We start from the raw sequence: 13816 nt of genomic DNA, 5'->3' as shown, positions 1-13816 counted from the left end.
AACTTTGTTCTTCTTTGTCAAGATTGTTTTAGCTATTCTGGATCCCTTGTTTTCCTTTAGATATTTTAGGATTATCTTGGAAATTTATTTTAAAAAAAGCTAGCTGGGATTCAGACAGAGAATGTGTTTACCTGTAACTCATTTTGGGAAGTAATGCTTCCTTAAAAATACTCTATCTCCGGATACATAAATATAAGGCTCTTTTACATTTTTTCAGTCTTCCCTTTCTTTCTCAAAAATGTTTTATAGTTTTCAGTGTATCTCTTGTACTTATTTGTCAAATTTATACCTAAATATTTTTTATTTGATATGTAAATAAAATTGTTTTCTTAATTTTATTTTCAGAATATTCATTACTCATGTATAAAAATATAATTGATTTTTGTATGATTATTTTTGTATTTTATACTTTACTAACATCATTTACTAGCTTTAATTCTTTACTCAGGATATTCTCTGTTCAAAATCACATCATTTTGTATAGAGATAACTTTGAAATATAAATTCCTTTTTTTTTTTGTAAAAACTTCCATTAAAATGGAAATACAAATAAGGGGAGTGGACATTTTTATTTTATTCCTAATGGTAGTGGGGGGACATTAAACTTTTAACATTAAGATGTTAACTGTGGATTTTCTATATATGCCTTTTATCAAGTTGAGAAAGTTTCCTTTAGTTTCTACTATGTTGAGTGGTTTCACCATAAAACAGTATCAAATTATGTTATATGTATTTTCTGTGTTTACCGAGATGATCATAGGAATTCTTTTCATTATTTTACTAAAATAATATATTACATTAATTAATTTTCAGATGTTAAACCAATGATGCATCCTGGAATTAATATAATTAGCCATGATATAATTTTTTGTGTGTGTAGTTTATTGGTAAAATTTTGTACCTGTATGAGAGATAATAGTTTGTATTTTTTTTTCTGATGATGCCTTTGGTGTCAGGATAATATTAAATTCATAACCACTGATTTAGGAGATATTCCCTACTCTTAATTTTTGGAAGAGTTTAAAAAATTATCACTGGGGAACAATTTTTTTTTTCATTTTCTGTTGCATGAGGTTTTAGAACTTTTCTGCATCACTGATTCCAAATATGAAATCTGTTTTTTGGTGCATGCTCTAGTTTTTATGAAATTTTAATTTCTTGTTGTTACAGTTAATGGTATGCATTTTTTAATGTATTTTTCTGAAGCTGGAAATGGGGAGAGACAGTCAGACAGACTCCCGCATGCCCCTGACCAGGATCCACCCAGCATGCCCACCAGGGGCTACGCTCTGCCCACTAGGGGGCGATGCTCTGCCCCTCCGAGGCATCGCTCTGCCACGACCAGAGCCACTCTAGCACCTGGGGTAGAGGCCAAGGAGCCATCCCCAGCACCCAGGCCATCTTTGCTCCAATGGAGCCTTGGCTGCGGGAGGGGAAGAGAGAGACAGAGAGGAAGGAGGGGGTGGGGGGTGGAGAAGCAAATGGGCGCTTCTCCTATGTGCCCTGGCCGGGAATCGAACCCGGGTCCCCTGCACGCCAGGCCGATGCTCTACCGCTGAGCCAACCGGCCAGGGCCTGCATTGGTTTTTAAATTGGAGTTAAAGGGCAACGACTCTTGGATTGAACATAACCACAAGGCAATTTATGTTTTACAAACATCACTTTTACATAATTGTAGTTGTTTTTAAATGTAAAAAAAATTATCTGATAAAAACACCCTTTTATTTTGTTTTAAGGTTGAATCATGGCTTCTCGAGTAGGCATAAATGTAAGAATAGTCCTGACACCTTCTGTTATATATGTGGCTGTTAACATTTCAACGTCAAAGGCACAATATTTCATCATTTGTGACACGTGCATATATTGCCTATTTCTAAGTTCCTCTTGGTGATCAAGACAAGAATTGGGCTCCTCATGTTGTGTGTCATAATTGTGAGAAAATGCTTCATGACTGGACAAAAAAAATGCAAAGGAATGCCTTTTGGTATTCCCATGGTTTAGCGTGAACCTAAGGACCACAGCAATGACTGTTATTTCTGTCTGATCCATACAAAGGGCATCGGCAAGAGAAAATGGCATATGATCACATATCCTAATATTCCTTCAGCAATACAACCTATCCCACACTCTGAGACACTCCCGGTTCCAGTTTTCAATGGTTTTATTCCTTCTAAGGACAAAGAAAGTGAACACAGTGATCAAATGTACTTTGATAAGATACATGAGGAAACTTGTTTATCTAACTAAAAAAAAAAGATACATGAGGAATTGGTTGTAGAATCTGAAGGATCTTCCTCTGATGTCAAGCAGTCATGAACGCCTCAGCAGTTTAGCCAACCCGAATTGAATGACTTAGTAAGAGATTTGGGCCTATCAAAGAAAGCAGCTGAGTTATTAGCCTCCAGGCTTCAAGAAAATAATGTTCTTCAAGGTCAGCTAAAGTATTCCATTTCAGGAAGCACGAACAAATTTTTGTGGACTTTTTTCCCAAAGACAAATACTTTGTTTACTGTCTTCTCAACCAGCTAAGTGTTACCACTTACAGTCCAACAGAATGGTGGCTATTTATTGACAGCTCTAAACAGAGTCTGAAATGTGTTCTCCTACACAGTGGTAATGTTTATGCAGCAGTTCCAATTGGTTATTCAACTCATCTATGAGAAGATTATAATGACATAAGTATTGTCCTCGACTTACTGAAGTATGAGTAGCATAACTGAATCATTTGTGTGGATCTTAAACTGGGAAATTTCCTGCTAGAACAACAGAGAGGTTTCACGAAGTATCCTTGCTTTCTGTGTTTGTGGGACAGCTGAGCTCGGGAGAAACACTGGACACAGAAGGAGTGGCCAAAACATGAAGCTCTAGAAGTAGGGATGAAAATATTGTGAATTAACCTGTAGTTAATCAAGACAGGATCATTTTCTCCCACTTTACATCAAACTTGGCTTAATGAAGCAGTTTGTTAAGGCTCTGAATAGAGAAAGTGAATGCTTTCAACATATTATTTCTGTTTTCCTGCCTTGTCTTTCAAGAAGATAAAAGCAGGTATATTCAATGGACCTCAAATTTGAACCCTCATACGTGATGAAGAATTTTCCAGGAAGATGAATAAGAAGGAGAAAGCAGCATGGCAGTCTTTTGTGGATGTTACAAAGAACTTCCTTGGCAACAAAAAAGCAGAAAACTATGAACTTCTGATTCAAAGGATGCTGTTGGCTTTTCGCGACATTGGATGTAACATGAGAGTTAAGATTCACTTCCTGAACAATTACCTTGATAAGTTTCCCGAAAATCTTGGAGCTGTTAGTGATGAGTAGACTATTGCTGGAACATCAGGCGAGATTGTCCTCAACAAGTACACTAACACAAGAGCTATAAACGCAAATTTTTGCCTGAATAGAATTTAAATAAGTTTGCACAAATTTTATGATTAAAATAAGTGTTTTAATATGTTCTTTTTCAAAATTGTAGACAAATTCTGATGCAATCATATCTTTTAGTATATTAGTGTATTTACTGCATTATATAAATTATTATACTTTCACAAAGATGATACCCAAGAAAACATTCTACTTTATTATGTTAAACTAAATGTTGAAAATTTTACAAAAAGATTAAAACCTAAAATCTTGAATTGCAAAAAAACTGTAGCTTACAGAGAAAAACTAATGTCAGAATGAGATCAGCACAATCGAATTAGGTAAGAACAGTGTTTTTTGTGGATACAACAAAAGTTTTGTTCCCCAGTGAAGCATGGATATTGATATTGGTATTGAGAGTTCGTTTTGAAGAATTGGTATTAATTCTTCTTTTAATATTTTGAAAATTTTGTCAGTGAAGTTATATAGGCCTGGGATTTTCTTTTTGGGAAGTTTTTGCTTAAGAGTTTAATATTTTTACTTGTTTTAAGTCTATTTGGATTTGTATTTTTCCTAATAAAGTTTTAGTCTTTCTAGGATTTTTTGCATTTCTAGGATTTTTAGCATTTTGTCAAAGATATCTAATTTTTTTGGCGTACAGTTGCTAATAGTTTTCCCATATAATATAAATAGAGAAATGATTATTTCTGATTTTGGTATTTTGAGACTTCTCTCTTTTCTTCTAAGCAGTCTCACTAAAAGTTTGTCAATTTTGTTGATCTTAAAAACTAGAAACTTGTTTTGTTTAATTTAAGCTACTGTTTCTTTTTTCTTTATTTTTACACCAATTTTTTCTTCTACCTGCTTTCATAGTAGTTTGTTCTTAATTTTTTAGTTTTTTTAAGAGATAATTTGATTTTTGATTCAAAATTCTTCTTTTCCCTATGCATTTGCAACTTTAGAAGTCCCTATAAGCATGACATTATCATATCATATATTTGTGTTGTCCTCATTTATTTTCATTCCTTTCAAAATATTTTGTAATTTCTCTTTTGACTTATTGGTTACTTATAAATATACTGTTTAATTTTTCCATATTTGTGGATTTCACAAATTTCATTTTGTTACTGATTTCTAATTTTATCTAATTTTGGCCATAGAACATATGTTGAATGATTTTAATCTTTTGAATTTATTGAGGCTTGCTCTATGTCCTAACATATGGTCTATCCTAGAGAACGTTCCATGTGCGCTGGGAAATAATGTGTATTCTACTGTTCTTGAATGGAGGCTCTATATATAGCTATCTGTCTAAGTGTTTGATAGCTTCTCGTTTCTATTTTCTTGTCAATTTTATGCCTCGCTTTTTTTTTATCACTTGTTATTAGCGAAGTATTGAAGTGTCTAACTATTATCATTAGATTGCTAATTCTCCTATTAATTACATTGGTTTTGTTTTGTGGATTTGAATTAATATCTGATGTGATTTTCTTACTCCATTGAACTTTGTTTCTACTTATTTCCTTTGTGCTATTATTTTCTAGTATTTTACATTCTATATGTTATAAGTCCAAATATACAATTATATACATATTGTATTATTCCAGTGCTTTTTATATTCATTAAAGGAAGAAAGGAGATGAAATATGTATTTATGACTTTTTTATAATTGCAAATCAGCTTTACTTATTTTTTTATGTATATGCAAATTATTATCTGGAGTAATTTGATTTTAACTTGAAGAAATTTATCTATTATTTCTTGTAATTGGGTTTTGCTCTCTTATTGTAATTTATCAATAAATTATTTTAGTTTCTGTTTATTTGGGAATGTCTATTTTGCCTTCTTTCCTTTTCCTTTGAGGTAAAATTTACATGAACAAACCAACTCTTTTTTTTTTTTTTTTGTATTTTTCTGAAGCTGGAAACGGGAAGAGACAGTCAGATAGACTCCCGCATGCACCCAACCGGGATCCACCCAGCACGTGGGCGACGCTCTGCCCACCAGGGGGCGATACTCTGCCCCTCCGGGGCGTCGCTCTGCCGCGACCAGAGCCACTCTAGCGCCTGGGGCAGAGGCCAAGGAGCCATCCCCAGTGCCCGGGCCATCCTTGCTCCAATGGAGCCTCTGCTGCGGGAGGGGAAGAGAGAGACAGAGAGGAAGGAGGGGGGTGGGGGGTGGAGAAGCAAATGGGCGCTTCTCCTATGTGCCCTGGCCGGGAATCGAACCAGGGTCCCCCGCACGCCAGGCCGACGCTCTACCACTGAGCTAACCGGCCAGGGCAAAACCAACTCTTTAAGTGATAAATTTAGTACATTCTTAATGTTATATAATTGTCTTTATTTTTAAAGACATTTTAAATGTATATAAGATTTTTGTTGACATTTTTTTTTCTTTCAGCACTTTAAATATGGCATCCCACCATCATGTTAATGTCATTGTTTCTGATAATTTTTTTTTATTTTTTATTCTTATTGAGTTTTCCATATATGTGATAAATCATTTTTCTTTTTTTCGGTTTTATGCTTTCTCTTGGTCTTTGTTTTCAGCATTTTTACTATCATGTGTCTTGGTCTAAATGTCTTTGTGTTTATCATACTTGGATTTATTGCATTTCTTGGATGGTGTAGATAAATGTTTTTCATTAGAGTTGAGTTATTTCTGGCCATTAATTTATTGAATATTTTTCCCATAAAAAATTGCATTTGGAGGAGAGATTCCTCTTAAAACCAGAATCTGGGTGGGGCTAGGAGGGGCCAAACCTCTTGACTTGCTTTTTTGGAAATAGATTCTCCAAAATGGAGATAGACTGAATGAGAAATGCTGGCAGCCTATTCCACTTGGGATAAGACTATATCCCTAGACTGGGAGCTGGGGCAGACAAAACCCCATCTTCTTGGCCATATCTTTATGGGGTAAACTTTGGAAATATGGAATGGGTGTGAATAACGATGACAAACTTTTGCTGTTCTTAGTGAGATTAAGCAGATTTTGCTTTGAATAATGTTTTGTCATTTGTTGTATGTTTTTAGAAAAAAAAAATCCAGGGTCTTTAATTTTTTTCATACAAAGTTTTCCTCAGTTAAAATTATTATTTTCCAGAAAAGAGGGTTTGCTCAGCTCCTTATTCCACTATTTGGAAATCTCACCTCTCTTAGATTATTTCTTTTTAAGAGAATCAGTTTATATGTACCTCCTGCTACATCAGTAATAGAAATGATTTGCCACCTCGGAGGACTTACTTTTCAAAGTTAGGGGAAAGGGATAAGAATTATTCATTATTCTGTAGTAGATCTTATGCTAAATAACTTACATGCAAGCTATCATATTTAATCCCTGAAATAATTTTTATTTTATTATATCCTCACCTTTTTCTTTTGCATTTACTGAGCTTTAAATGCAGGCTTCACTAACTCAGAATAGTTAACACAGTAATTGCATAAATTCTGTGCTCAGCACTATGGTTATAAAGGATTCCTGTAGCATTAGAAAGGGTTTCACTTATCTCGTTGGCAGTCACGCCAGACATTGATAACTGAATGATATAAGCTATCTTGCTGAGTATGAATATAGCCTCAAAATTCTTTTCAATCTAGTTATCTAGACATTATCTTTTCATAAATACTTTGAGATGACTAGAGTGAAGTTGCTATGCATGGATTTCAAAATTATATCTATGTGTTGAAGGCTATATTAGAACACTGTAAAACTGTGCCACTTTTATAATTATATCACCCAAGAAAGTGGCATAATTTAAATACCAGCTTTAGAGTCAGATTAATCTGAATTTAAATCTGGTTTTTATTCCTTTCAAGCTGTGGAAGCTGGGACAAATTACTTGGCTTTCTGACCTTCTTTCTTTCTTTATTTTTTTTTCTTTTTTTTTAATTTTTTATTTATTTATTTATTCATTTTAGAGAGGAGAGAGAGAGATGGAGAGAGAGAAGGGAGGGGGGGAGCTGGAAGCATCAACTCCCATATGTGCCTTGACCGGGCAAGCCCAGGGTTTTGAACCGGCAACCTCAGCATTTCCAGGTCGACGCTTTATCCACTGCGCCACCACAGGTCAGGCCTCTTTATTGATTTCTATTATCTGTCATTTACTTACCTTTCTATTTTCAAGTGTCATCATGTTCTCTTGGCATCAAATTCTGATTACACTCCCCCCCTCTTTTTTGTTAAGTAAGAAATGGGGAAGCAGAAAGACAGACTCCCTCATGCACCCGGATGGGATCCATCTAGCAAGTCCACTATGGGGTGATGTCTGCTTATCTGGGGCTGTTGCTTTGTTGCTTGGCAACTGAGCTACTTTAGTGCCTGAGGTGAGATCACAGAGTCATCTTTAGTGCCTGGGGCTGATGTGCTCCAACTGAGCCATGACTACAGAAAGAGAAGAGAAAGAGAAAGGAGAGGGGAAGGGGCGGAGAAGCAGATGGTCACTTCTTCTGTATGCCGTGACCAGGAATTAAACCTGGATATCCACACACTGGGCCAATGCTCCACTACTGAGCCAAATGGCCAGGGATGATTATAATCCTTTTAATAAATATATTGCTTCATATATTTATTTCTTTGTAAATCTTCTATCTACTGCTTCATAGGTTGTCTTTTCTCTTTGTTAAGAATTGGATGATAGCCCTCTACATACAACTCAAGCATTATCTTCTCTGCAACCCAGCAAAGATATCTCCTTTCATTATTCACCATAACACCTTAAATATACATCTTATTACAAATACTTAAGATTCCATTTCCTTGCAATATAAATATTTCATTGCAAAAGGAAACATTCCTCTTTGTCTAACTCTATGCCTGCTGCAGGCAAGGCATTGAACAAAGGTTTGCTGCACTGAACAGAACTGAATCAAGAGTTACAAAAACAGGCCCTGGATAGTTGGCTCAGTGGTAGAGCATCATCCCGGCATTTGGATGCCCCAGGTTCAATTCTAAGTCAGGGCACAAAGGAGAGGCAACCATCTGTTTCTCCACCCTTCCCCTCCCCCTTCTTGCTCTCTCACTTTCTATCTTCCCCTCCTGCTGCCATGGCTCAATTGGGTTGAATGCATTGGCCCTTGGCACTGAGGACTGCTATGTGAAACCTCTGCCTCAGGCACTAAAAGTAGCTCAGTTGCCAGCATGGACCTAGATGGGCAGAGAATCGGCCTTAAACCAGGGGTGCCAGGTGGATCCTGGTCACGGCACTTGTGGGAGTCTGTTTGTCTATCTCCCCTCCTTCCACTTGGAAAAAAAGAAAAAAATTAAAATAAAATAAAGGGTTACAAAACATATTCTAAAACAAAGCTCAAATAAAATTGTTCTTCATAATCAGTACATAATAATGCTCAGTTTAGGCAAGCAAGAATGATTGCGTTGTGTTTTTTACAGGATCTGGGTGGAAAAGAACATAGGTTTTGTAGTGGGGGGGATTTTTAGTTTCACTAATGTTCTTGTTCCTAAATCAAATACTCTGTCCCTGAGACTCAATTATGCTGCTTCTCTACGTTTAAGAGTTATTATAATCTATCCCACCTGTTCAGTCTTATCTTTTGCTCCTACCTCTTTCATTTCTTATTGTAGGGACACCAAAGTCTCTCTTAAATCTCTCACACACTTCCATGAATTGCTGTGTATGCTGTTACCTCTGCTTAAAACATCTTCCACCTTTATTCTATGCTTATTCAATAGGCAAACCTGCAATTTAGATTTTGAAGCTCAGTTTCAGCTACATCATCTGTGAAACTGTTCTTGACTTTCACAAAAAGTTTAGGGATTTCTGCCTTGTGTTTCCTCATGAATGGGTAGATATGAAATAATGATACTGTAATTAACTGCATTTATGTAATTCATTTGAGGGCATACAATGGTTATTTTATTTTTGAATGATCATTACTTTCCATAATTTCTGACACACTTTGGGGACTCAATACATGTTTGTTAAATTAACGATTCTAAATTTATTAACAGTAATATTTTCTTATCCTTGCTTTCCCTACAAAATAAATATTAACCTAATCATTAAAATACCTCTCTTTTTGCCTGAGCAGGCAGTGGCATGATGAATAGAGCATCAGATTGGGTCACAGAGAACCCAGGTTTGAAACCCAGAGGTCGCAGGCTTGAGCGTGGGATCATTTTGCTTGAGCGTGGGCTCATCTGGATTGAGTGTGGGCTCATCAACTAGAGCATAGGGTCACTGGGATCATACACATGACCCCGTGGTCATTGGCTTGAACCCAAGGTCACTGGCTTGAGCAAGGGGTCACTCGCTCTTCTATAGCCCCCCAGTCAAGACATATATGAGAAAGCAATCAATGAACAAATAAGGAGCCACAACGAAGAATTGATGTTTCTTATGTCTCTCCCTTCCTGTCTGTTTGTCCCTGTCTGTCTCTCTCTCTGATTCTTTCCCTATCTCTATCAAAAAATTTGAAGAAATGAAATAAAATATCTCTTTTTTAGGTGAAATTTAAACGTTTGGTAGTAAAAATTTTCTTAAATATTTGAATATATTTTGAAGTTAGGTTATTTGTAATTTGAGGACTGAGGACTCTCAACATGCTCAAATTGTGGAATATCTATGAAGAAGGACTTAAAAATGCTCTTAACTCTTTTTTTTTTTTTTTTTGTATTTCTCTGAAGCTGGAAACGGGAAGAGACAGTCAGACAGACTCCCGCATGCGCCCTACCGGGATCCACCTGGCATGCCCACCAGGGGGGGACGCTCTGCCCACCAGGGGGCAATGCTCTGCCCCTCCAGGGCATCGCTCTGTCATGACCAGAGCCACTCTAGCGCCTGGGGCAGAGGCCAAGGAGCCATCCCCAGCGTCCAGGCCATCTTTGCTCCAATGGAGCCTCAGCTGCGGGAGGGGAAGAGAGAGACAGAGAGGAAGGAGAGGGGGAGGGGTGGAGAAGCAGATGGGCGCTTCTCCTGTGTGCCCTGGCCGGGAATTGAAGCCGGGACTTCTGCACACCAGGCCGATGCTCTACCACTGAGCCAACTGGCCAGGGCCTATTCTTAACTCTTTAGGTCTCCTATATTGGTATATAAAAAAGGGAAAATACTATAGTACTAAGGAGAGCTTTTAGGAGCACATGTTAATAATCATTCCACAAATATACACTGAATGCCAAGTACTAGTGCTATTTCCAGTGAGCCAACTTGGTCACTAACTGATTAAGGTGAAGAAAAAGGAATAAAAATGAGGATGGGTTATTGACTGGAAATAAATGAAAAGTAAAATTTTCATCTGTTTTTCTAAAATAAAAAATAAACTTTATTTTAAGAATCCCGGGTTGATATTATTTAATATAGTAGTTTATTTTGGCAGTCTAATGGGGTAGCAGGTCAGTATATCACATTAAGTATGGATTCACTATATTTAATTTAATAATTCCTTTATGGTTAGATATTTAGGTGTTATATCTTGTTTTCTACTGCTTTTTTTTTTCTTATTATTTCAAATGTTCTGAATGCATTAAATTCATGTCTTTTGTTTTTAAGTTCACATGTAATGAGAACCCAGATACATCTGATGAGAAAACCATGCATTATCTTACAAACTTAGGGTCACCAGGCCTTGTAAAAAGTCTGCATCCATTATCCTCCTTTTTCATTCTTGCATTATTAGTAGAAAGGCTGGGCTTCAGAGTGAGACAGGCTACAGAGCAACTGCTGGCCCCACATTTATAATATGTGTGTTTTGAAACAAATGAGTGAACCTCACTAACCTCTGTTTTTCCTCTAAGAAATAGAGATGATGACACTGTCCTGGCAGGGTTGCCTCCAACGTTATATCTAGTACTCTATGTGAAGTGTCTAGCAAAGTGCCTGACCTCGTCATTGCTAAATAAATGTTACTTTTTATTATATTACCATTTAATTATTATGGCTGATTCATTGGGGCCTTTCAGGGCTCAGGCCTGCAGTCTGGGTATAGGATCTGAGTCTCAGCTTAAACAGGAGTGAAATCTAATATAGAAAACAGTGGAACTCAAGTACTAAGCCGGCAAAGAACTCACAGAGACCTATCAACCACAGTTAGTCATCCCAGGAAAGAGATTGTACAATTTCCAAGTCTCTCTCTCTCTCTCTCTCTCTCTCTCTCTCTCTCTCTCTCACACACACACACACACACACACACACACATACATACACACACACAAACAGTGACATTTGGAGCTACCCTAAACAAATTATTGGTACCATCAACAGATAATCAATACTTAGGGCATACATGGTTTTAATAAGCTTTAAATAATAGATTTATTATAAAAAGTTAGAGAACAGCTTGTTAAGAAACTTTCCATGTGTCCCATCCACATGCACTATGGTAAACACTGGGCCTAAAACAATGGAAACAATGGAAGGGCATGAACTTGTCACTCAGAAATGCTTGAGTCTGAATCTCAGTTTTGTCACTTAGAAATTATGCAAATTTAAAGTAATTAACACTATGAACCACAGCTTTCTTAACTTTAAACTGGGGATAATGTTACTTCATTGTGTAATAACTATAAAGACTGAATAAAATTAGATTGTATATTTAACAAATCTAACACTTTTCACCGCATGTATATATCTATAATATTATAAATATTAGTTCCCTTTCCACTGAGGCAAAAAACATAAGGAGAGATTTGAACCCTGGAGAAAGGTTTAAAGATATATAGATAAGTATAACCTCCATCTCAAAGTAGTTTTGAATTGTGATAATGAAATTCTCTCCACACAAGAAATGTATTAACATCCTGTGGGGGAAGCTTTTGTAATAAAATCTCCTACTGACAGTTAAATTATAATTCAGACAACTACTGAAGAGGAAAGAAAAAGATTGGTCCTGAAACTGGGTGAGATGAAGGCATTTTGAGACAGACTGATTCCCTAGTACTCCTATCTCATAAATAAAACTAAGGGTCATTGTCATTGAGTAACATTTCCAAGGTCACAGGGAGTAAGTGGTGGAGCCAAGACTAGAACCCAAAATGGCTGCTAGCTCACTCAGTGCTCCTTCCACTAGACCTCTGATTATTTTTGGACTTTTCTTTTCTTACTCATTTAGTGAATGGGTTGGTCTTTAACCCTGGAGACATGTCATCCTTTGAACAGACCCTGAGTCATGTGGTAGTCTCTATCAGGGCCAAGGCAGACATTTTGAATAACGTAGTGGTTTTGAGTTAAAAAGTCAAGTTCAAACTCTGGCTCATTTTATCTCTTTGACCTTGGGAAAGTTAATTGGCATTGTTAAAGGCTCGCTTATATAAAAAACAAGAACAAAAAAAAATATGGGAAATATACACTAGCCGACACACAAGGTTTTGTGGTAACTGCATCTGTAAGTCTGCAACATTGTACCAGGCATATAGTAAGCACTGCAAAATAGTAAATGTGATTGCTTTAATTTATATTTTGTAATATTCTTATCAATCCTTTGTGTCTTTTAATTTAGGAGAAAAATTTAGAGTTGTTTACAAAAGAATTAAGTGAAGCTTTTACTTCAAGTCAATAAAACCAAGCTCTGGGCTACCTCTAGACACTTCCTGCTGCCCTCTGCACCCCTGCATTCCAGAGCTGATCCTGGGGGCTGACGAGGAACAACTGGACAGGAAGTGAGGAGGGCCTTTCACACTCCACTCTCTCTTTCTATGTTGAGGGGAATGCTGGGATCTGGTGGCTGAGAAGCTTCAGTGAAACCTCCTCCCCTCCTCCTTGGCACAGACACACAGCAGCATTAAAAATAAATAAAAATGCTTGCTCGTGCCTGTCTGAAGTAACTAAGCCAAGGTACTGTGAGGATTTTGTGAGCTGCTGAGATGGGTCTGGAGAGCCACATTTGTATTTGTTTTAACGTTTTGTTGCATTTCCATCTGACCACAGCCCTTACGAATGCTGCTTCATGCTCCAAGTAGCTCAGCTAAGTGAATCTGAAGAAGGCTCCTGGGATAGGCATCTTTTAACACTGAACCATTTTTTTACACTCTTTTCTCTGGCCTTTCAAGGAATCATTTTCTCTTGCACTTGAAGGGGTTTCCGTTAAGTGGCCTGGAAGTGGGGTCACGGTGTATCCATCTTGGCAAAATTAACCCAGGAGTAAAATATGCCCAAAGCTAACCGGTGGTTTCTATTCTGAATGCTTCTTTCAGTGGTCTGAATGGGAAACAGAAGTGCTCCCAGCAAGCCTCCCCTGCAACTCTGATGAGGGCTATCCAGGCCTCCTGCCAATCAAGGCCGTCATCAAAGCCAAGAAGGACAAATCCTTGAGGAGTAGAAGACTCAGTCATGCAATGAAAAAAGCAATAGATGATCTCAACAGTCACTGGGGAAGCTACAATTGAATTCTTTAGAAATTATACAAGGGAATCAATGATGTAGAGAAAAAATAATCTGAAAAGTGCTAAAAATGCACACATTTACAAAACATGCCTGGGTGAGAAATGGGGTCAGACTGTGGGGCCTA

The sequence above is a fragment of the Saccopteryx bilineata genome, chromosome 1 (genome assembly GCF_036850765.1).
Source record: "Saccopteryx bilineata isolate mSacBil1 chromosome 1, mSacBil1_pri_phased_curated, whole genome shotgun sequence".
NCBI classification, from domain to species: Eukaryota; Metazoa; Chordata; class Mammalia; order Chiroptera; family Emballonuridae; genus Saccopteryx; species Saccopteryx bilineata.
The sequence above is the reverse complement of the archived record's forward strand: the minus strand, read 5'-3'. Positions refer to the sequence as shown.